The 23,579-nt window shown below is 46.5% G+C and overlaps 2 pseudogenes; one reads left to right on the top strand and one right to left on the bottom strand.

The window, feature by feature from the left end:
• LOC139412924 (small ribosomal subunit protein uS9m-like) overlaps nucleotides 1-12,395 on the bottom strand; it is a 20,091-nt pseudogene extending 7,696 nt beyond the window's left edge.
• Nucleotides 12,394-23,579, top strand: part of LOC139414009 (protein NLRC3-like) — a 15,083-nt pseudogene continuing 3,897 nt past the window's right edge.

Genomic DNA, 23,579 nt, shown 5'->3' with positions numbered 1-23,579 from the left:
GCATTCTGGTCACGTCCCAAAGCAGCCTCAACTCCCCATCCATCCACCCCCCCCCAGGCGACCGGTTGAGAACTCATTTCCCTGTCCATTATTCAGCAGATGTTTGTTTAATTCCTTCTTGATAGAGCGGAGTCTAATCCGCCGCCACTCCACCACAGAGAGAGAGAGAGAGAGAGAGAGAGAGATAGAGAGGGGGGGGGAGCAAACATCAAGCAAAAACCAATTTGTGTCACAAAAAAATAAGTAATAAAATAATCTTCATAAAAAGGGAGGGCAGGTGGTGGTGTGAGGGGGTTTGGCGTTACACATTTGTGAACACTGGGCCCAACAATGGCTGGGAAATTGAGGTATAGAGGCCTGGATGAAAAAGAGGAGGATAGTGGGAGACAAGCCAGTCATACAGAGAGAAAGAGATATAGAAGAGTAATGGATGCCTTCTATACTTGAACATTTTATACTCAACTCACGTCTAGTTCTTCAAATTCAATAAGCAGCGTGAAGCAGCACCCCGTTAGCATGGTTTTGATTTGTCTTCACCAGTGAGCCCTTACACAGCAAAGCTCTGAGGAATATGAGAATGAAATCCTCCAACATCAGAGGCTCCAGAGTCCCGAGTCAGGAACCCCTGGTTCCCTTCAGAAGTGGGTAGGGTAGGGGTTAGTCAGGTACCCCTGGTTCCCCTCAGCAGTGGGTAGGGGGTAGTCAGGAACACCTAGTTCCCCTCAGCAGTGGGTAGGGAGTAGTCAGGTACCCCTGGATCCCCTCAGCAGTGGGTAGGGGGTGGTCAGGTACACCTGGTTCCCTCAGCAGTGGGTAGAGGGTAGTCAGGTACACCTGGTTCCCCTCAGCAGTGGGTAGGGGGTAGTCAGGACCCCTGGATCCCCTCAGAAGTGGGTAGGGTAGGGGGTAGTCAGGTACCCATGGTTCCCCTCGTCAGTGGGTAGGGGGTAGTCAGGAACCACTGGTTCCCCTCAGCAGTGGGTAGGGGGTAGTCAGGACTGCTGTATCCCCTCAGCAGTGGGTAGGGTAGGGGGTAGTCAGGTACACCTGGTTCCCCTCAGCAGTGGGTAGAGGGTAGTCAGGTACACCTGGTTCCCCTCAGCAGTGGGTAGGGGGTAGTTAAGAACCCCTGGTTCCCCTCAGCAATGGGTAGGGGGTAGTCAGGTACCCCTGGTTCCCCTCAGCAGTGGGTAAGGTAGGGGGAGTCAGGTACCCCTGGTTCCCCTCAGCAGTGGGTAGGGGTTAGTTAAGAACCCCTGGTTCCCCTCAGCAGTGGGTAGGGGGATGTCAGGTACCCCTGGTCCCCTCAGCAGAGGGTAGGGTAGGGGGTAGTCAGGTACCCCTGGTTCCCCTCAGCAATGGGTAGGGTAGAGGGTAGTCAGATACCCCGGATTCCCCTCAGCAGTGGGAAGGGGTTAGTCAGGAACCCCTGGTTCCCTTCAACAGTGGGTAGGGTAGAGGGTAGTCAGGTACCACTGGTTCCCCTCAGCAGTGGGTAGGGGTTAGTCAGGAACCCCTGGTTCCCCTCGGCAGTGGGTAGGGTAGGGGGATGTCAGGTACCCCTGGTCCACTCAGCAGAGGGTAGGGTAGGGGTTAGTCAGGAACCCCTGGTTCCCTTCAACAGTGGGTAGGGTAGAGGGTAGTCAGGTACCACTGGTTCCCCTCAGCAGTGGGTAGGGGTTAGTCAGGAACCCCTGGTTCCCCTCGGCAGTGGGTAGGGTAGGGGGATGTCAGGAACCCCTGGTTCCCCTCGGCAGTGGGTAGGGTAGGGGGTAGTCAGGTACCCCTGGTTCCCCTCAGCAGTGGGTAGGGGTTAGTCAGGAACCCCTGGTTCCCCTCATCAGTGGGTAGGGGGTAGTCAGGAACCACTGGTTCCCCTCAGCAGTGGGTAGGGTAGAGGGTAGTCAGGAACCCCTGGTTCCCTTCAACAGTGGGTAGGGGGTAGTCAGGTACCCCTAGTTCCCCTCAGCAATGGGTAGGGTAGAGGGTAGTCAGGTACCCATGGTTCCCCTCAGCAGTGGGTAGGGTAGAGGGTAGTCAGGTACCCCTGGTTCCCCTCAGCAATGGGTAGGGGGTAGTCAGGTACCCCGGGTTCCCCTCAGCAGTGGGTAGGGGTTAGTCAGGAACCCCTGGTTCCCTTCAACAGTGGGTAGGGGGTAGTCAGGTACCACTGGTTCCCTCAGCAGTGGGTAGGGGTTAGTCAGGAACCCCTGGTTCCCCTCGGCAGTGGGTAGGGTAGGGGGTAGTCAGGTACCCCTGGAACCCTTCAGCAATGGGTAGGGTAGGGTAGTCAGGTACCCCTGGTTCCCCTCAGCAGAGGGTAGGGTAGGGGGTAGTCAGGTACCCCTGGTTCCCCTCAGTAGAGGGTAGGGTAGGGGATAGTCAGGTACCCCTGGTTCCCCTCAGCAGAGGGTAGGGTAGTGGGTAGTCAGGTACCCCTGGTTCCCCTCAGTAGAGGGTAGGGTAGGGGATAGTCAGGTACCCCTGGTTCCCCTCAGCAGAGGGTAGGGTAGGGGGTAGTCAGGTACCCCTGGTTCCCCTCAGCAGAGGGTAGGGTAGCGGGTAGTCAGGTACCCCTGGTTCCTTTCAGCAGAGGGTAGGGTAGAGGGTAGTCAGGTACCCCTGGTTCCCCTCCAGGACACCTACACCACCCGATATCACAGGAAGGCCATAAAGATCATCAAGGACAACAACCACCCGAGCCACTGCCTGTTCACCCCGCTATCATTCAGAAGGCGAGGTCAGTACAGGTGCATCAAAGCTGGGACCGAGAGACTGAAAAACAGCTTCTATCTCAAGGTCATCAGACTGTTAAACAGCCACCACTAACATTGAGTGGCTGCTGCCAACACACTGACTCAACTCCAGCCACTTTAATAATGGGAATTGATGGGAAATTATGTCAAATATATCACTAGCCACTTTAAACAATGCTACCTAATTTAATGTTTACATACCCTACATTATTCTCCTCATATGTATACGTATATACTATACTCTATATCATCTACTGCATCTTTATGTAATACATGTATCACTAGCCACTTTAACTATGCCACTTTGTTTACATACTCATCTCATATGTATATACTGCACTCAATACCATCTACTGTATCTTGCCTATGCCGCTCTGTACCATCACTCATTCATATATCTTTATGTACGTATTCTTTATCCCTTTACACTTGTGTGTATAAGGTAGTAGTTTTGGAATTGTTAGCTAGATTACTTGTTGGTTATTACTGCATTGTCGGAACTAGAAGCACAAGCATTTCGCTACACTCGCATTAACATCTGCTAACCATGTGTATGTGACAAATAACATTTGATTTGATTTAGAGGGTAGGGTAGGGGTAGCCAGGTACCCCTGGTTCCCCTCAGTAGAGGGTAGGGTAGGGGTAGCCAGATATCCCTGGTTCCCTTCAGTAGAGGGTAGGGTAGGGGTAGTCAGGGACCCCTGGTTCCCCTCAGTAGAGGGTAGGGTAGGGGTAGTCAGGGACCCCTGGTTCCCCTCAGTAGAGGGTAGGGTAGGGGTAGCCAGGTACCCCTGGTTCCCCTCAGTAGAGGGTAGGGGGTAGATCAGATAAAGAGGGCAGTGGAGCAGTGAGGGGATAAACCCAACAGAACCACAGAGCACTCAACCTGGAAGCCTCTTCCTCATACACACAGCCAGCTGTACACCCCAATGACTTGGCAGAGCTGTGTGTGTGTGTGTGTGTGTGTGTGTGTGTGTGTGTGAGAGATGTATTATGGGGGCGGGGGGAGGTGTTGTGGCTGTACAGTACTGTGCACATGTAAGTAGATGTGTGTTTGCAGAGTTAATTAACACTCAAATGTTGGGATTGTGATTCTTCCAGAGGTATCAAACAATACGTTGTGTAGTGAGAGAGACGCATAGAAAGAGGGGGAAACAGAGGGTGTAGTGACCCGTCCCCCTTTTAATCTCAGACTCAGTTCTCCCCTGCAAGGCACACTGGGGTGTTTGTTGTACATGGTTGAGTTGCACTACAGGGGTCCGGGCTGAGAGGGGGAGGGGGAAGGGGGGGAAGAGAGAAAAGCCAAAAGAGTGGAGGGGGTGAGTTCCCCGTCACAGAGAAGGGAAGAGAGAGAGCAGTAGAGTGTACTGTTTACTGTTATTTTTATTGGTTATTTGACTTTTGTTTATTATCTAGTTAACATATGTTTCACAAGCCAATAGCCCAATAGCCCATATGTTTCACAAGCCCTTAAAATCGAATTGAGAGAAAGAGAGTAGTTTACCCTCAGAGAGACAGACAGCCCTCCCCCCCTCTCAGACACGTCTGGTCTGACATCCCTATTTAAAGTAACAGCAGGGAGCCAGGAGTTGCTGCAGGGCATGGGAAGGGGTGGGGGGGTTGACAAGACAACAAAAATATTGCCAGGTTACACACACTTCTTATCTGCCAGAGAAACACACCTCTGTCCCAGGTCAAATCAACCATATAAACAAGAGGGAGGTAAAGAGGGAGAACGAGCGGGTGTGAAGGAAAAATACAGAAGATGGAGGGATGGAGGGTAAGCTGAGTGGGTAGAGGTGGGTAGCTAATCTACAGCACCGGTCTCCAGGGACCCTCTACCTCTCTGGTGAAATCCCCAGGGCAAAGCAGCTCTCATCCAGGCACAAAGCCTGACTATCAGCCATGGTAGTCACCAAGCCAGGCCTGAAACACGATTTAGGACGGGGACAGAGGGGCCGTCACAGACACAGTCACGCCCCCTGCCTGTCTGCACCCCTCCCTACCTTCCACAACCCACCTCTCCCAAACCCCCCCCCCCCCCCCCCTTTCCTCTCACACTGCTTCTACTCTCACCATCCCACCTCCATCCACAACGCTCTCCATACCTCCCCACCCCTCCCTCCTCACCCGGCCTTCCTGCTGTATTCAGCTGTAGCTCTGGCTGTGTGTGTGAAATGGGATGTGACAGGAGCACCTTTCCCTGGGGATCAGAAGCCTCTCTCTCCCATAAATAGGGCCCTGGAGGCGAAGACTGGGGGCTTTCTACCTCAAGAAAAACATCCCCCATCAGTCTTTCTCCTCCCGGTCTCTCTCACTCATACACCCAGTACTCACGTGCATTAGAGAGTAGTAGGACTGCTTTCCTGTGTAGAACAGAAAGTGGAATGGCCGTCTATCTGCGCCCCATTGGACAGCTAGAGGATATATATATATATATATATATTTATATATATATATATATATATATATATATATATATATGAGAGAGAGAGTTAGGCCATTGGTGTAAACCACTTTACTTTATCTAGCCCAATCAGTTAGAGATTGAGCAAAAAAACTCAAGAGGTCCCCCTGCTGGTGATGTTGTGAAAGTGCAGCTCTCACACAGTGAAAATTACCATAGGAGTAGAACAATCCATCTCAGTTGTAAATCTATTTAAAAAAAGGACCCACCTCATCCGGATATGACGTTTCTGAGTAAATACACATACATGAGACAGAAAAAGGAGACCGGGAGGAAGCCTTACCTTCATCGGTGGTTTGGCTTTATTGTCAAACAGGCTGGAGGGGAACAGGTATGTAATGCTTCTCTGGAACAGAAACAGGAGACAAGTCAAATATCATTAACATATCATAAAGATGGAGGGAGAAACCTTTAGTTTAAACAGCCAGCTCTGAACAGGGAGAAACCTTTAGTTTAAACAGCCAGCTCTGAACAGGGAGAAACCTTTAGTTTAAACAGCCAGCTCTGAACAGGGAGAAACATTTAGTTTAAACAGCCAGCTCTGAACAGGGAGAAACATTTAGTTTAAACAGCCAGCTCTGAACAGGGAGAAACCTTTAGTTTAAACAGCCAGCTCTGAACAGGGAGAAACATTTAGTTTAAACAGCCAGCTCTGAACAGGGAGAAACCTTTAGTTTAAACAGCCAGCTCTGAACAGGGAGAAACATTTAGTTTAAACAGCCAGCTCTGAACAGGGAGAAACCTTTAGTTTAAACAGCCAGCTCTGAACAGGGAGAAACATTTAGTTTAAACAGCCAGCTCTGAACAGGGAGAAACCTTTAGTTTAAACAGCCAGCTCTGAACAGGGAGAAACATTTAGTTTAAACAGCCAGCTCTGAACAGGGATAAACATTTAGTTTAAACAGCCAGCTCTGAACAGGGAGAAACATTTAGTTTAAACAGCCAGCTCTGAACAGGGAGAAACATTTAGTTTAAACAGCCAGCTCTGAACAGGGAGAAACCTTTAGTTTAAACAGCCAGCTCTGAACAGGGAGAAACCTTTAGTTTAAACAGCCAGCTCTGAACAGGGAGAAACCTTTAGTTTAAACAGCCAGCTCTGAACAGGGAGAAACATTTAGTTTAAACAGCCAGCTCTGAACAGGGAGAAACATTTAGTTTAAACAGCCAGCTCTGAACAGGGAGAAACCTTTAGTTTAAACAGCCAGCTCTGAACAGGGAGAAACATTTAGTTTAAACAGCCAGCTCTGAACAGGGAGAAACATTTAGTTTAAACAGCCAGCTCTGAACAGGGAGAAACCTTTAGTTTAAACAGCCAGCTCTGAACAGGGAGAAACATTTAGTTTAAACAGCCAGCTCTGAACAGGGAGAAACATTTAGTTTAAACAGCCAGCTCTGAACAGGGAGAAACATTTAGTTTAAACAGCCAGCTCTGAACAGGGAGAAACCTTTAGTTTAAACAGCCAGCTCTGAACAGGGAGAAACATTTAGTTTAAACAGCCAGCTCTGAACAGGGAGAAACCTTTAGTTTAAACAGCCAGCTCTGAACAGGGAGAAACATTTAGTTTAAACAGCCAGCTCTGAACAGGGAGAAACATTTAGTTTAAACAGCCAGCTCTGAACAGGGAGAAACATTTAGTTTAAACAGCCAGCTCTGAACAGGGAGAAACCTTTAGTTTAAACAGCCAGCTCTGAACAGGGAGAAACCTTTAGTTTAAACAGCCAGCTCTGAACAGGGAGAAACATTTAGTTTAAACAGCCAGCTCTGAACAGGGAGAAACATTTAGTTTAAACAGCCAGCTCTGAACAGGGAGAAACATTTAGTTTAAACAGCCAGCTCTGAACAGGGAGAACCCTTTAGTTTAAACAGCCAGCTCTGAACAGGGAGAAACCTTTAGTTTAAACAGCCAGCTCTGAACAGGGAGAAACCTTTAGTTTTTAATTTTAATTGTATTTATTTCACCTTTATTTAACCAGGTAGGCTAGTTGAGAACAAGTTCTCATTTACAATTGCGACCTGGCCAAGATAAAGCAAAGCAGTTCGACACATACAACGACAGTTACACATGGAGTAAAACAAACATACAGTCAATAATACAGTAGAAAAATAAGTCTATATACAATGTGAGCAAGTGAGGTGAGATAAGGGAGGTAAAGGCAAAAAAAAAAGGCCATGGTGGCGAAGTAAATACAATATAGCAAGTAAAACACTGGAATGGTAGATTTGCAATGGGAGAATGTGCAAAGTAGAGATAGAAATAATGGGGTGCAGAGGAGCTAAATAAATAAATAAATACAGTAGGGAAAGAGGTAGTTGTTTAGGCTAAATTATAGGTGGGCTATGTACAGGTGCAGTAATCTGTGAGCTGCTCTGACAGCTGGTGCTTAGAGCTAGTGAGGGAGATAAGTGTTTCCAGTTTCAGAGATTTTTGTAGTTCTTTCCAGTCATTGGCAGCAGAGAACTGGAAGGAGAGGCGGCCAAAGGAATAATTGGTTTTGGGGGTGACCAGAGAGATATACCTGCTGGAGAGAGTGCCACAGGTTGGTGCTGCTATGGTGACCAGTGAGGTGAGATAAGGGGGGACTTTACCTAGCAGGGTCTTGTAGATGACATGGAGCCAGTGGGTTTGGCGACGAGTATGAAGCGAGGGCCAGCCAACAAGAGCGTACAGGTCGCAGTGGTGGGTAGACTTTGGTGACAAAACGGATGGCACTGTGATAGACTGCATCCAATTTATTGAGTAGGGTATTGGAGGCTATTTTGTAAATGACATCGCCGAAGTTGAGGATCGGTAGGATGAAGGATGCTTTGTTGCGAAATAGGAAGCCAATTCTAGATTTAACTTTGGATTGGAGATGTTTGATTTGAGTCGGGAAGGAGAGTTTACAGTCTAACCAGACACCTAAGTATTTGTAGTTGTCCACGTATTCTAAGTCAGAGCCGTCCAGAGTAGTGATGTTGGACGGGCGGGCAGGTGCAGGCAGCGATCGGTTGAAGAGCATGCATTTAGTTTTACTTGTATTTAAGAGCAATTGGAGGCCACGGAAGGAGAGTTGTATGGCATTGAAGCTCGTCTGGAGGGTTGTTAACACAGTGTCCAAAGAAGGTATACAGAGTGGTGTAGTCTGCGTAGAGGTGGATCAGAGACTCACCAGCAGCAAGAGCGACATCATTGATGTATACAGAGAAGAGAGTCGGTCCAAGAATTGAACCCTGAGGCACCCCCCTAGAGACTGCCAGAGGCCCGGACAACAGGCCCTCCGATTTGACACACTGAACTCTATCAGAGAAGTAGTTGGTGAACCAGGCGAGGCAATCATTTGAGAAACCAAGGCTGTCGAGTCTGCCGAGGACGATGTGTTGATTGACAGAGTCGAAAGCCTTTTTTAAACAGCCAGCTCTGAACAGGGATAAATGATAGTAGCAGCCAGGCTAGCTAACAGGTTAGAGAGGAGACACTCAAGTCTTTTAAGAGTTCAGATAAAGGCTAGAGGGAAGTTCCTAGAGAACAGCAGTGAAAGTTAGAGGGGAGAGAGAACAAACAAACAGCTAGGTGACAGGAACCAGAGGACAGACTAGAGTCACCAGTTCACCCTAAGTTCACACACTCACAGCCAGTCTCCTTGTGAAGGCAGCAGAGTGGAGCCAGGTCATTAGTGCTGCTACAGATGGCACTACTCTTGACAGGGTGTGTGTGGGGGGGGTCTGAAGGTTTGTGTGTGTGTGTGTGGGGGGGAGAGTCTGATGGTGTGTGTGTGTGTGTGCGTGCGCGCGTCTCTGAAGGTGTGCATTTGTGTGTGGGAGGAGAGGGGGACAGACAGGTAGTGTCCACCCTGCCACTCTTCTCCAGCCAGTCTGCTCATCCCTCCTCTCCCTCATCTTTAACTTATTTTCCTCCTTCACTCTGTCTGCTCAATTAAGAGAGGGAACAGGTGCTAGAAGGAGAGAGCATGCTGCAGCCTTTTGGGCTGTCAAGACGAGGGGAATCAAAGAGAGAGAGAACGAGAGAGAGAGAGAGAGAGAGAGAGAGAGAGAGAGAGAGAGAGAGAGAGAGAGAGAGAAGGAAGGAAGGAGAGTGAGAGGTGGAAGAGAGAGAGGCAGGTGAGGGGGAGGTAAAAAGAAGAAGACAGGGGAGGAGGAGAGTGGAACACTGTGCCAGATGAAGGCAGCACCTGTTCATTTCATACCCTAGGCTGCAATATGGCAGAGTCCCCTAGGGAGAGACAGAGAGAGGGGAAAGGGAGAGACTTTCTCCCTGCCACAGATTTCACTGTGTTGTTCAGAGCACTCTAGATTTCTCCACTCGGTCTGAACTCCATCAATGTTAATAAAACAACTTAAAGAGAGTACTGCTACACAATAGTTTATGCACAGTGCCTAATTTAAAGTTTCACTTTAATTATCTCACCTGCTAAAACTTGCATTGTTTGCGCTACTAGGAATGTCTCATCAACTGAACCAGAGTCAATAACACACAGGCGCAAGTCTTCCCTAATTCCCCCTCCAGTGGTCCCCATTACCCCTCCTTTTCCCCTAATTCCCCCTCCAGTGGTCCCCATTACCCCTCCTTTTCCCCTAATTCCCCCTCCAGTGGTACCCCATTCACTGTCCAGTCTCCCTCATTTCCCTCACCCGTCTCCCTCATTTCCCTCTCCCGTCTCCCTCATTTCCCTCACCCGTCTCCCTCATTTCCCTCACCCGTCTCCCTCATTTCCCTCACCCGTCTCCCTCATTTCCCTCACCCGTCTCCCTCATTTCCCTCACCCGTCTCCCTCATTTCCCTCACCGTCTCCCTCATTTCCCTCACTCGTCTCCCTCATTTCCCTCACCCGTCTCCCCATTCCCCCATTTTCCACATCTCTCCCTCCTCCACTCATCTGACGACGGGACGCTCATGTCACTTCCTGTTACACAGCCCACTGCTAACAGCTCTATTCATTAGATAGGCTGAAGGTTAGAGACTGCCAGGAAGTGAAGAATCATGGGAAATCAAACTAAATGAGTGGGGCAAACGAAGCTAATGCATTCTTCCTTCGTAATGAATAAAACATGGGATGTGTGTGTATCAGGCGTTGCTAATACAGTGGACACAGCACATTACACAGTGCTGGCCCCTGCTGAGTCTGTCTGTGTGATCAGATCCAGGTCTTATTGTTTATTTTCATAATGACTATATGTGTACACATCTTATGGACACCAGAATAGTAGAGGTACACAAGTTGTTTTGTAGGTCACTCTGCAATGATTTGCACGACCACCGTGCGTCCCACATGTCATGGTAATGTAGGTGGGTGTTTTACACTTTTGAACGTAATATTCCCTTACTGCTGTCTAGCTTCCAACCCGGCCTGATTGCACATAGGAATTTAATTATTGATGCCAACATGTACCTCTCTGAATATTTAAATATGCATAAAGTGTTTTTTTTTTTTAATGGCCATATTTTGTATAGCATCTACACCCACTATGCGTCGTATGTGTAATGGCTATGTGAGGTAACATGTGGATATATTAGATGGGATAACGCTGTCTGCTTGACCTGATGAAGATCCGTGTTGGATCGAAACGTTGTCATTAAAGGTGGTAATTGGGGGCAAATTCAGTGCGAGGGCCTTTCTGTTATTTTCAATTAAACTTCCTTACCCCATCACCTAGGTGTTTTAAGGACATGCATATGACCACAAACTGCTTTACACAGCCCACTGGTAAGTGCTAACAGCTCTAGTCATTAGATAGGATGAAGGTTAGAGACTGCCAGGAAGTGAAGAATCATGGGAAATCAAACTAAATGAGTGGGGCAAAGAAGCTAATGCATTCTTCCTTCGTAATGAATAAAACATGGAATGTGTGTGTATCAGGCGTTGCTAATACAGTGGACACAGCACATTACACAGTGCTGGCCCCTGCTGGTGAATGTTAGAGTGTGTCTGTGTGATCGGCTCCACCAGATGCTGCTGATGGCACGAGACAGACCAGAGACGATTCTCAACTACTGTTGGGGAATTAAACTAATATGGCTGGAAAACCACCTTAAAGACATGTGACATCTCCTCTGAGAAAGAACGCATAATTTATCTACTCCAAATAAGGTGCCACCTTTCTAAACATTGCCTAGCCAAATTCATATCTCAATTGAGTTGATGGTGGACACATAGACTTATTGAGGTATGAATCCGTCTCTGATTGTAGGGTATGGACAAAAAACTGCATTACACTACATCCATCTAGGGTTTACACTGCATCCCTCTATGAAAGACAGGAGTTGTACACCCCTCGTTAGACATAAGTGCAGTCTTTCTTACATTAATGTCCCCCTGAGTGAAGGTCTCAGGGTCCTCTCCCATCATGTTGGCTAGATGTCTCTTCCCGATGTTGAACTCCTCCACCTGCTTCTTGATGAACTCCTCTGAGAACTTATCTGAACCCGCTGCAGCCAGGTTCTTCCTGTGGAGAACAGCACTCACACATAGCTGTCTGGACAGCACCTGAGGTGTGGGAGAGAGGAGGTTCTTATGTTAAGATGCATACTGTAGTATAGAACTGGTGCTTTAATAGTATTGGTATTACAGGGATAGATGGATGTCAGTTATCTGGGCTAATAGACAGTCTCTGGTCTTTTAGGTGCATTAAATTAGTCTGAAACGGTGAGATTTGGCATTGACAAATAGACCAACTGATGTGCATTTGACAGCAAGGTATCCACTAGTAAATGGGACGAACATTGAACTAACGCAATAAAACGTTAGCTAGCTATGTAAACAAGCTCTGTGAGGCTTAGCTAACTAAGGTTCTATTCAACCAAAATATTGCGACTTGTATGTCCATTATGTTCATGTAGCTAGTTATGTCCATTATGGCATCCATGTTGAGACAAGAAGAACACTATCTAGAGAGTCAACTAGCTACTTAGCTAGCTGTCTGTGTTACTTCAATGATAGTTTACATGTGAGCTAGTTGACAAGGCAGCGCATTGCTACTAGCGCTGAGCTATTTCAGGGACGACTCAGCCCTTCTCTGCAGCGCAACCCCGTTGACATTACCGTGAAAACATGCCGAATTAAACTCTTGGCTTTACCTGGCCAGTTAAATTTGACGAGACTGTGTTCAAATTGAAGCAGCAATTTCCGAATTTCCAAAGAAAATATCCCACGGTTTTTCCACCGGAGGCCGCCATGTTTGCTGTACGACGCTCTCGTGAAAACAGGAAGTACGTCGATAGCAAATGCATTTGTGTTACAATGTAACTGTTACAATGTTACTCCATTACATTTCTCACAGTATATCTGGCAAAATTCGGATACAACGTATTTGATTCAACAAAACAATAACCGTATTTGATAAATCCGTAGAATAAATGTATAGGTTGTTCAGTCCCTTTGTTGCATCCTACAATTAGTTGAACAGATAGGAATTATTCATTTATTTATTTTATCTATTTCACCTTTATTTAACCAGGTAGGCAAGTTGAGAAAAAGTTCTCATTTACAATTGTGACCTGGCCAAGATAAAGCAAAGCAGTTCGACACATAGGGCTATGTACAGGTGCAGTAATCTGTGAGCTGCTCTGACAGCTGGTGCTTAAAGCTAGTGAGGGAGATAAGTGTTTCCAGTTTCAGAGATTTTTTGTAGTTCGTTCCAGTCATTGGCAGCAGAGAACTGGAAGGAGAGGCGGTAATAACAATGCAAAAACAGGTTTTTAGACATTTTAGCAAATGTATACAAATAAAAAAAGTCAATATTACATTTACACAAGTATTTAGACCCTTTACTCAGTACTTTGTTGAAGCACCTTTGGCAGCGATTACAGCCTCGAGTCTTATTGGGTATGACGCTACAAGCTTGGCACACCTGTATTTGGGCAGTTTCTCCCATTCTTCTCTGCATATCCTCTCAAGCTCTGCCAGGTTAGGTGGGGAGCGTCACTGCACAGCTATTATCAGCTATCTCCAGAGATGTTTGATCGGGTTCAAGTCTGTGCACTGGATGGGCCACTCAAGGACATTCAGATACTTGTCCCGAAGCCACTTCTGCTTTGTCTTGGCGGTGTGCTTAGGTTTGTTGTCCTATTGGAAGGTGAACCTTTGCCCCAGTCTGAGGTCCTGAGCGCTCTGGAGCAGGTTTTCATCAAGGATCTCTCTGTACTTCTCTCCTTTCATCTTTCCCTCGATCCTGAATAGTCTCCCAGTCCCTGCTTCTGAAAAACATCCCCAGCGCATGATGCTGCCACCTCAGCTTCACCGTAGGGATGGTGCCAGGTTTCCTCCAGACGTGACACTTTGCATTCAGGCCAAAGAGTTCAATGTTGATTTCATCAGAACAGAAAATCTTGTTTCTCATGGTCAGAGTCCTTTTGGTGCCTTTTGTCAAACTGCAAGCGGGCTGTCATGTTCCTTTTTACTGAGGAGTGGCTTCCGTCTGGCCACTCTACCGTAAAGGCCTGATTGGTGTAGCGCTGTAGAGATGGTTGTCCTCCTGGAAGGTTCTCCCAACTCCACAGAGGAACTCTGGAGCTCTGTCAGAGTGACCATCAGGTTCTTAGTCACCTCCCTGACCAAGGCCCTTCTCCCCCCATTGGTCAGTTTAGCCGGGGGACCAGCTCTAGGAAGAGTCTTGGCGGTTCCAAACTCTTTCCCCAGATCTGTTCCCCGACACAATCCTGTCTCGGAGCTCAATGGACAATTCCTTTGACCTCATGGATTGGTTTTTGCTCTGACATGCACTCTCTCTCTCTCTCTCTCTCTCTCTCTCTCTCCGTCTCTCTCTCTCTCTCTCTCTCTCTCTCTCTCCGTCTCTCTCTCTCTCTCTCTCTCTCTCTCCGTCTCTCTCTCTCAGCCCCAAGTGCTCCAGTGGTTTTAGAAGTCAGAGGTAAGCTGTTTGAATCAACACAACAGTACCCAGCGGGCAGAATTTGTTCTTAACTGACTTGCCTAGTTAAATAAAAATCAGAAATGTCTAGTTCCGACTGGGAAGTTTCACTTGAACGACCCTCCATGTTGCACTTACAAGTGGGAAACTCAGAGAAAATGTTGTGGTGATTGACCTTTGACCTTCTCAACCAAAAGATGACAATAAATCTATTTTTGTCAACTACGACATCATCAATATGGATAATGTATCTAGTTTGACCATATTGTCATATTATTAGCAATGTTATCTAGCTTATCAAGCTAGCTGTATCACAGCCGGTCATGAGTGGGAGTCCCATAGGGCTGACTTGCCAAGTTAAACAAAGGTTAAATAAAAAAGCACAAGAATGAAACAGTCGTATTTCCGACATCACAACTAGAAAAAAGGAAGTCCCGACGAGCATGTGAACATGGCAATAGCAGCAAGATAATGTTTTGAGTTGGAGGTGCTGACCAGCGGGTGGGAGTGGCTTTAATGCAATTCTACATCGTTTTCCATGAAATCACAGCCTACACACTGACAAACTGAGATCAATAACAATGACCTCGTCTTGAATGCAACCAATAGCCACATTTTTTAAGATAAGCTATTTCTCCTTGGTGGCTAGATTATGCTCTCTTGTGTAGCCTGGTATTTTGTTTATTTATTTCTGTACAGCCATAATTATATACATTTGCCAAATGTATTTAAATGTATTAGCTGCAGCACCTTCAGCACCCCTAATTTCCATGGCAATGGACAGGTGACTTCATTATGATGTCATATTCTGGTAGGAAACTGGTTCTGCTTGAGAAGACCAGATAAAATACAGTGCAGTCGGAACGTATTCAGATTAAATCACCCCCCCCCCCCCCCCCCCCCCTCATCAATATTCACACAACACCCCGTTATGACAAAGCAAACATTTTTTTTGCAAATGTATTAAACATTTTAAACTGATATTACATTTACATAAGTATTCAGACCCTTAACTCAGAACCTTTGTTCGAACATCTTTGGCAGCAATTACAGTCTCGCGTTTTCTTGGGTATGACGCTACAAATTTGGCACACTTGTATTTGGGGAGTTTCTCCCATTATTCTCTGCAGATCCTCTTAAGCTCTGTCAGGTTGGATGGGGAGCGCTGCTGCATATAGTCTCTCCAAAAATGTTTGATCGGGTTCAAGTCCAGATTCTGGCTAGGCCACTCAAGGATTTTCAGAGACTTGTCCTGAAGCCTCTCTTGCGTTATCAAAGAGTTCAATCTTGGTTTCATCAGACCAGAGAATCTTCTTTGTCATGGTCTGGGAGTCCTATTGGTGCCTTTTTTGGCAAACTCCAAGCGACTGGCTGTCATGTGCCTTTTACTGAAAAGTGGCTTCCATCTGGCCACTCTACCATAAAGGCCTGATTGGTAGAGTGCTGCAAAGATGGTTGTCCTGCTGGAAGGTTCTCCCATCTCTACAGAGGAACTCTGGAACTCTGTCAGAGTGACCATCGGGTTCTTGTTCACCTCCCTGACCAAGGCTCTTCTCCCCTGATTGCTCAATTTGGCCGGGCGGCCAGCTCTAGGAAGATTCTTGGTGGTTCCAAACTTCTTCCATTTAAGAATGATGTAGGCCGCTGTGTTCTTGGGGACCTTCAATGCTGCAGATGTTTCAGTACCCTTCTCCAGATCTGTGCCTCGACACAATCCTGTCTCGGATCTCTACAGACAATTCCTTCGACCTCATGGCTTGGTTTTTTCTCTGACATGCACTGTTAACTGTGGGACTTGATATAGACTGGTGTGTGCCTTTCCAAATCATGTCCAATCAATTAAATTTACCACATGTGGACTCCAATCAAGTTGTAGAAACATAACAAGGATGATCAATGGAAACAGTGTCACGTTCTGACCATAGTTTGTGTTTTCTTTGTTTTAGTGTTGGTCAGGACATGAGCTGAGTGGGCATTCTATGTTTTGTGTTTCTATGTTGGGTTTGTTGTTTGGCCTGATATGGTTCTCAATCAGAGGCGGGTGTTTGTCATTGTCTCTGATTGGGAACCATATTTAGGTAGCCTGTTTTGTGTTGGGTTTTGTGGGTGGTTGTCTTCTGTCTTTGTGTCATTGCACCAGATAGGACTGTTTTTTGGTTTTCACATTTTTTTTGTATATATATTTTTTTTGTAGTGTTCTCAGTTATCGTCTATATTAAACATGTTTAACACTAACCACGCTGCATTTTGGTCCTCCTCTCCTTCAACGGAAGAAAACCGTTACAAACAGGATTAACATGAGCCCCATTTCCAGTCTCATAGCAAAGGGGCTGAATACTTTTCTATGTAAGGTTTTTGTTTTTTATTTTTAATACATTTGCAAATATTTCTAAACTGTTTTCACTTTGTCAGTATGAGCTATTGTGTGTAGATTGAGGAAATTGTTTTATTTAATACATTTTAAAATGAGGCTGTAATGTAACAACATGTAGAGAAAGGGAAAGGGTCTGAATACTTTCAGAATGCAGTGTATACCAGATCATTTTTTTAATTGAACCTTTATTTAACTAGGCAAGTGAGTTAAGAACAAATTCTTATTTACAATGACGACCTACACCGGCCAAACTCGGACGACGCTGGGCCAATTGTGTGCCGCCCTATGGGCCTCCCAATCACGGCCGGTTGTGATACAGTCTGGAATCAAACCAGGTTGTCTGTAGTGACGCCTCTAGCACTGAGATGCAGTGCCTTAGATAACCAGGTAAAGACGTCGTCTTTCATGACGATATCGAGACATCATGTGAAATACGTCATATTTTGGTTGTTATCTGGTGAGATAACCAGATCATTTATGGTTGCTAAAAAGACATTTGACAAAACAACCTGACCAAAACATGTCATAATGACGTCAATACATACACACAAACACATACCGTTACCATGGCAGTATATAAAAAGTAAACTCACTGGATCTTTGTTTTTTCTTGCAGTCCAAGACAAACTGAAATCCTACCTTAAGAAGAAGTACGGCTGTATATACGAGGGGACGTCAAAGGAAGGGGATTTCATCTACCTAGACCAGATCTAAACTGAGCTCCATGTGATCGAGGGGGCCTGGGGAGGGGTCAGAGATGAGCATGAGGTCATACATCTGGAATCTAGAACACCAGCCACAGGAGAGACCACTATTGAAGCCTACAACATTTTCAAACCCCGACCTGATCAAAAGAAGCCAATCAGAACAGGGCTTACACTGGGCATCGTTGGTGTAGAAAAAGACTGTCTCTGTTCAGAAGTTTATTCACGACTGGGCAGAAGGAAAGGAGAGCCAAGACATTGATTTCATTTTTCCGCTTCCTTTTTTCAAAATTAATTCTAATATGGAAGAAAAGGACTGCAGTCTAAATGAACTGCTTCATCAATTCTTCAGTGTCATGGGACCGGTGAAGACCCTGGGGGGTAGGTTTTAAAGTTAATCTTTGATGGTCTGGACGAGAGTCAACTTCCTCTGAACTTCAATAGTAAGGTTCTGACAGACGTCACAAAGCCAGCCTCGCTGGACCAACTGATCACAAACCTTATCACAGGAGAGCTCCTCCCCTCTGCTCTCATCTGGATAACCTCCCGACCTGCTGCAGCCAATCAGATCCCTCGTCAACACATCCACCAGTGGACAGAGGTACAAGGGTTCAATGACCCACAGAAGGAGTACTTCAGGAAGAAAATGAGTGATGAGAACCTGGCCAGCAGAATCATCACCCATGTCAAGTCATCAAGGAGCCTCCACATCATGTGCCACATAGCAGTGTTCTGTTGGATTTTAGCCGCTGTTTTAGAGAAGCTGTTGGATGAAGCAGGGAGTGGAGATTTGCCCAAAACCCTGACCGAGACATACTTACACTTCCTGTTCTGTCAGACAGACAGGATAAGAGCAAAAGGGAATTCCGTAGGAAGTGACAACATAGTCCTTAAACTTGGAGAGCTGGCATTTCATCAGCTGGAGAAGGGATATCTTATCTTCTATGAGGAAGACCTGACAGAGTGTGGCATTGGAGTCAGAAAAGCATCCGTGTACTCAGGTTTGTGCACCTAGATCTTTAAGGTGGAGGGGAGGACCAGTCAGAAGACAGTGTTCAGCTTTGTGCATCTGAGCATCCAGGAGTGTCTTGCTGCTGTTTATGTGTTTCTCACATTCATAAACTGAAATAAAAACCCACTGGTCCAACAGAACTCCTTTTTGCAGAAAGTGTGGAAACACCAACCTATGGTGAACTTAGTCAAGAGTGCAGTGGACAAGGCCCTAAAGAGTAAGAATGGACACCTTGACCTGTTCCTCCGTTTCCTTCTGGGCCTCTCACTGGAGTCCAATCAGACTCCCCTACAAGCCCTACTGACACAGGCAGGAAGCAGCTCACAGACCAGTGAGGAAATAGTTCAGCACATCGAAATGAAGATCAGGAAGAATCCCTCTCCTGAGAGATGCATCAATCTGTTCCACTGTCTGAGTGAGCTGAATGACCATTCTCTAGTGAAGGAGATCCAAAGATACCTGAGCTCAGGAAGTCTCTCAGCAGCCAAACTGTCACCTGCACTGTTTTCAGCTCTGGTGTTTGTGTTGCTGACTTCAGAAGAAGAGCTGGATGTGTTTGACCTGAAGAAATACTTTAGATCAGAGGAGGGTCTTCTGAGGATGCTGCCAGTAGTCAAAGCCTCCAGAACAGCCCTGTGAGTAACTGTTATGTTACTGCTATGCTACTTCTCAAGTAACATGTTGTAAAATCTCAAATGGTTGATTTTTAAACATCTTATTTAGGCTGAATCAATGTAACCTCTCAAACCGATGCTGCAAAGCGCTGGGCACAGCTCTCATCTCCTCACACTTGAAAGAGCTGGACCTGAGTGGCAACGACCTGCAGGATTTAGGAGTGAACCTGCTCTTTGCTGGACTGCAAAGTCCACAATGTAAACTGGTGACACTGAAGTGAGTATTCCTGTACTTGTTCAACAAGTAATAATGGTTCATTAGACCATGCTAATTAGGCTAATTTCAGTTGAATTAACTTTCAGTTTCAATACTGCAAAACAAAAGTCCTGTAAAACAATACTGTGTATGTTCAAATACATGCTTTCCAAGTGGTTTTTCCCCCAAATACAGTATATTTCAATCCAGGTCCCCCCCCCATTTAGATGCCTGTGATCTGACACTGGAGCCAAACACAGCACACAGAACCCTCTCTCTGTCTGAGGAGAACAGGAAGGTGGAATGGACCTGGAGGGAGCAGCCGTATTCTGATCACACAGAGAGTTTTGAGGACTGTTGAGGTGCTGTGTAGAGAGGGTCTGACAGGGTGCTGCTACTGGGAGGTAGAGTTGAGTGGGAGGGCTTGTAACATATAAAGGAATCAGCAGGAGAGGAAAGGGTCCTGACAGTCGGCTTGGAGCCAATGACAAGTCCTGGAATCTGAACAGCTTTTATGACAGTTACTCTGCCAGGCACAATTATACGAGAACTGACATACCTGTCCCCTCCCCCCGCTCCAACAGAGTGGGAGTGTATCTGGACTGGCCGGCCGCCACTCTGTCCTTCTACAGCGTCTCCTCTGACACACTGACCCACCTGCACACATTCCACTCTACATTCACTGAGCCCGTCTACCCAGGGCTTTATGTAAGGGGTGACACAGGGACTGTGACCCTGTCAGGTATAATAACCTCCTGTGTCCTGGAGGAACACCTGAGTCTTCAGAGAAGTCATACTCCTGTTCAATCACATCTGGGTGACATGATGGGATATGTTTCACTCTAATCATGACCTGACTGAGTAAGTAAACATGAATATACCGTACATCTCTAAAGTTGACTGACCTTGTAACCAGAATCACTGCTGTAAAAACCTCCCATTTAAAATCTCTAGTTGTTATTGCTTTTCCTTATTGTTTGTAATACATTTTTTCTAGAATGTTCTTTTTTTTACGTTCTACTTTTAGATACAGTAAGCATAGGTGCTGTTGGCGTCTTTCAATATTTTACTAAAGTAGGATACATTGTACATACCACAGGAGGCTGGTGGCACCTTAACTGGGGAGGACGGGCTCGTGGTAATGACTGGAGAGGAATCAGTAGAATGGTATCAAATAACTTAATGCCATTCCGTTTACTCCATTCCAGACATTATTATCCGCCGTCCTCCCCTCAACAGCCTCCTCTGGTACATAGACGTATTTGATATTATTGAGAGACTGAGGCACAAGGCAGTGAGCAGCAATAGGTTTGTGAATGGACTGTAAGGTGCTAGCATTACAGTACATGAATGGGCAAGGGTAAACATCACTTCATAGGCCTGTTCAGTAGTATGCAAGTCCAGATCATTTCTGCATCTAGAAGAGGAAGTAAGAAGTACACTGCAGACGTGTGTGTGTGTGTGTGTGTGTGTGGAGATCAATGCTGTGTCTTCACTGAGATTACTTTGATAGAGTTGGAATGGGAATTCTGGGAGATGAATCAAAGTGAAGGGGCGCAGACTCCCGGCCCGTGCCAGTCGATATGGTGGCGTGGTTAATTCGCCTAAGGAATGCTGTCATTAAGCTAATGATAAACGGTGTTTGCCCTGGTTTTAGCCGCGAGCATGCCCCTGCTCACAAAGAAAAATAGTGTTCGACCCGTGGTCTCTAATTCACAGTGGGGGGTGAGGGGTGCCACATAAATCAAACCTATGCCTCAGTCCCACTCTGACAGGACAGGAGAGCCTCAGCAGATTGGGTTGTGGAGATATTCGTGTGTGTGTGTGTGTGCGTGCGCCGAGGAGAGAGTTCTTCATGTGTAAACTGTGAAACATGACACTAGGTTGTAATTACTTCAAACCAGACACTTTGTTTTTGAAATGTATTTTATTAAATGACAGCCTTTTATTAATCTGGATTTCTGCACTTTGTTCAAAATATATATAAATAGATAAGAAATACCTTGCCAACTGTTAGACTGAAAGAGATATACGGTATAAGGAGAAGTACATTCATATATTGGACCTATATTATGGATGCCCGGTTGCTTGTTGGCAGATCTATGATAGGCTACCTTGCTCACTCACAGTCATTAGGAAATTGGCTTCCATCCAATCCAGTCATTGTTCCGTATGGACTACCAAGGCATTCCAGCAGACATTCATCCTGAAAGACACTGCCACAACAGACAACGATGACCTCCAGTCACTATGATGGCAGATTGAGTGACACTTATTAATTGTAGGCTATGGCCCACAAAATGAACCACACAACAAGTAATGGGGATATGAACACACAATATGGCTGTGTGCCAAGTCTTCTAGCTTCCTCATCTCCACCACGTACGTTTCCAGGCTGGTCTGGCTGGCGAGGGAGGAGGGAGAGGGCTTACCAGCGAGCCAAGGCTTTATTCCTGTCGTCGTCTCCTCTGCGCTTTACGCTGATTCCCTAATATCCTTAGTGCCCTGTGCCGTGGATAAGCCCATCCCGCTGAAACATGGCTGTCATGCCTATAAGCCATTCATCGCTTTAAGAATCCATTATGGTCCATCCACAAACATGGACTCAGAGGGCCAGTCTGCACAAGCTCATTTTCCCTGGTATTTACCCCACTGATATGTAACAGAGAACCTCCTATAGATCACAATGGACGACAGGGGCTGTTGCAACACATTTGTGCATGGCCAGTAAATGATCAATGGATTCCCTTGGAGTATACCTTGTAGTTACTATATTATTACCATTCATCTGTATGTATCTATAGTATGTATATTAGTAAAGATTCCACCAAGTTAGACATAGACAGTTAGAGAGGGAGTCATACAGTGTTGTGGGAATGAGAACATGTCCAAGGGCATCCTCCCCCAGCCTGTACTGATGTCCTCTAAGATAAGCTGGGTGATGCCCATCTCTAACCAAGGCCTAACAAGCTGTAGCAGTAGACAGCATCAATACATCAAAGACATGATCTCCCTCTCTATATGTCTTCTAATATACCTATCCGACTACCTAACTACCCACCTACCTACCTACCTACCTATCAGCCTACCTACCTACCTACCCGCCTACCTACCTAACTACCTGCCTGCCTGACTACCTGCCTGCCTGCCCAACTGCCTGCCTGCCTACCTACCCACCTACCTGCCTCCCTACCTGATTACCCACCCACCTACCTGCCTGCCTGCCTACCTGCCGGCCGTATTTATGAATAGTGTTTCCTATTCCTCTCCTTGGCTCTCTCGTTCCTCTGGTACTCCTTCGTGACAAACAGGCTTGCAACCACCTACATTAATTCAAGACCCTGCTATTCTCTGTCAAGAGTTCCCCCAACTCATCCTTCATAGAGAATGCTTTGCATAGTGTAAACCGCTTGTCTCCTCTTAGTGTGTGCGTGTGTATGAGTGTGAGGGAGTGTGTATCCCCCAAATTGCTTAATAACTAATCTCAGAGGAGAGGCAGGCGTGAGGTGAGTATAGAGTGAGAGTTGCCCCCCCCCCCCTTGTGGAAACAGGCGTATGCTTTTGTCATGGATGCCAGCGCACCATACATATCCCCAGGCCTTCTTCAACATCCCCCACCTCCTCCCTCATTCAGGAACAAGCATGTGTACCCAAGCCAACACTGATTGGCCTCTTATCTGTTGTGAGCGGAGGGAGGGAGGGAGAGAGGCAGGCAGTGATTGGAAAAGGCAGCCTGGGGATATGAGGCGACCACATGGTGTCGCGGAGCCAGTCCAGCGAGCAGCCTTCAAAACACACACACATTCAGAACAACACACACATTCAGAACAACACACACACAGATGCACACACTGTGCCACACCTGAACAACTAGTATATTAGTACACGCATACTAAAAGTTCAAAAGGACTGTATAGGAGATTTTCTTTATTTGGGCTGTTGACCATTTTGTGCAATATAAGTTTTCATACAGTATTAACACATAGGCCGGGATGGAGTTACCTTGTTGTGATAAACAGGCTGTGTGTGCGTGAGTGTGTGTGTTTGTGTGTAAAAAACCCATAGTACCATTTGAGCCCAGAGAGCAGCCGTCCCGGTCCTGGCCCCAACATGGCCCCTCACTGAGGGCCTCCGTTAGCAGCTGGGGTGCAGGACAGTTTAGGCTCTGACCTAATGCATCTCTAATGTGGCCAGGCACTAATGGCCTAGCTTGGCCTGAGGCCAGTCAGACTGCAGCCAGCTTGTCTTGACCAAAACGCTAAAGAGACGAGCCGAGGTAATTGTTGTCATTCTATAATGCCTGGGGTCAAAAAGCCTATTTCGCCCACCACCACCGTAGCCAGCCTCAGGGTATAGGCAGCAGTGCCACGATGAGGAGGGTGGTGGTGGGTGGCATTGGTGGCCAGAGGGTTATAGTGGTTCTAATAATGGATGTCTATTCCACTCCTAACCAACACTTCTCTTCAGCCCTTTGTCTCCTTACTCATTATCTCATGGCAAAAGGGTTTTCTATCAACCCTGTAGTACAGTGGA

The sequence above is a fragment of the Oncorhynchus clarkii genome, chromosome 7, assembly GCF_045791955.1.
Source record: "Oncorhynchus clarkii lewisi isolate Uvic-CL-2024 chromosome 7, UVic_Ocla_1.0, whole genome shotgun sequence".
NCBI lineage: Eukaryota > Metazoa > Chordata > Actinopteri > Salmoniformes > Salmonidae > Oncorhynchus > Oncorhynchus clarkii.
Note: the sequence above shows the minus strand (reverse complement) of the source record. Positions and strands in the feature narration are given on the sequence as shown.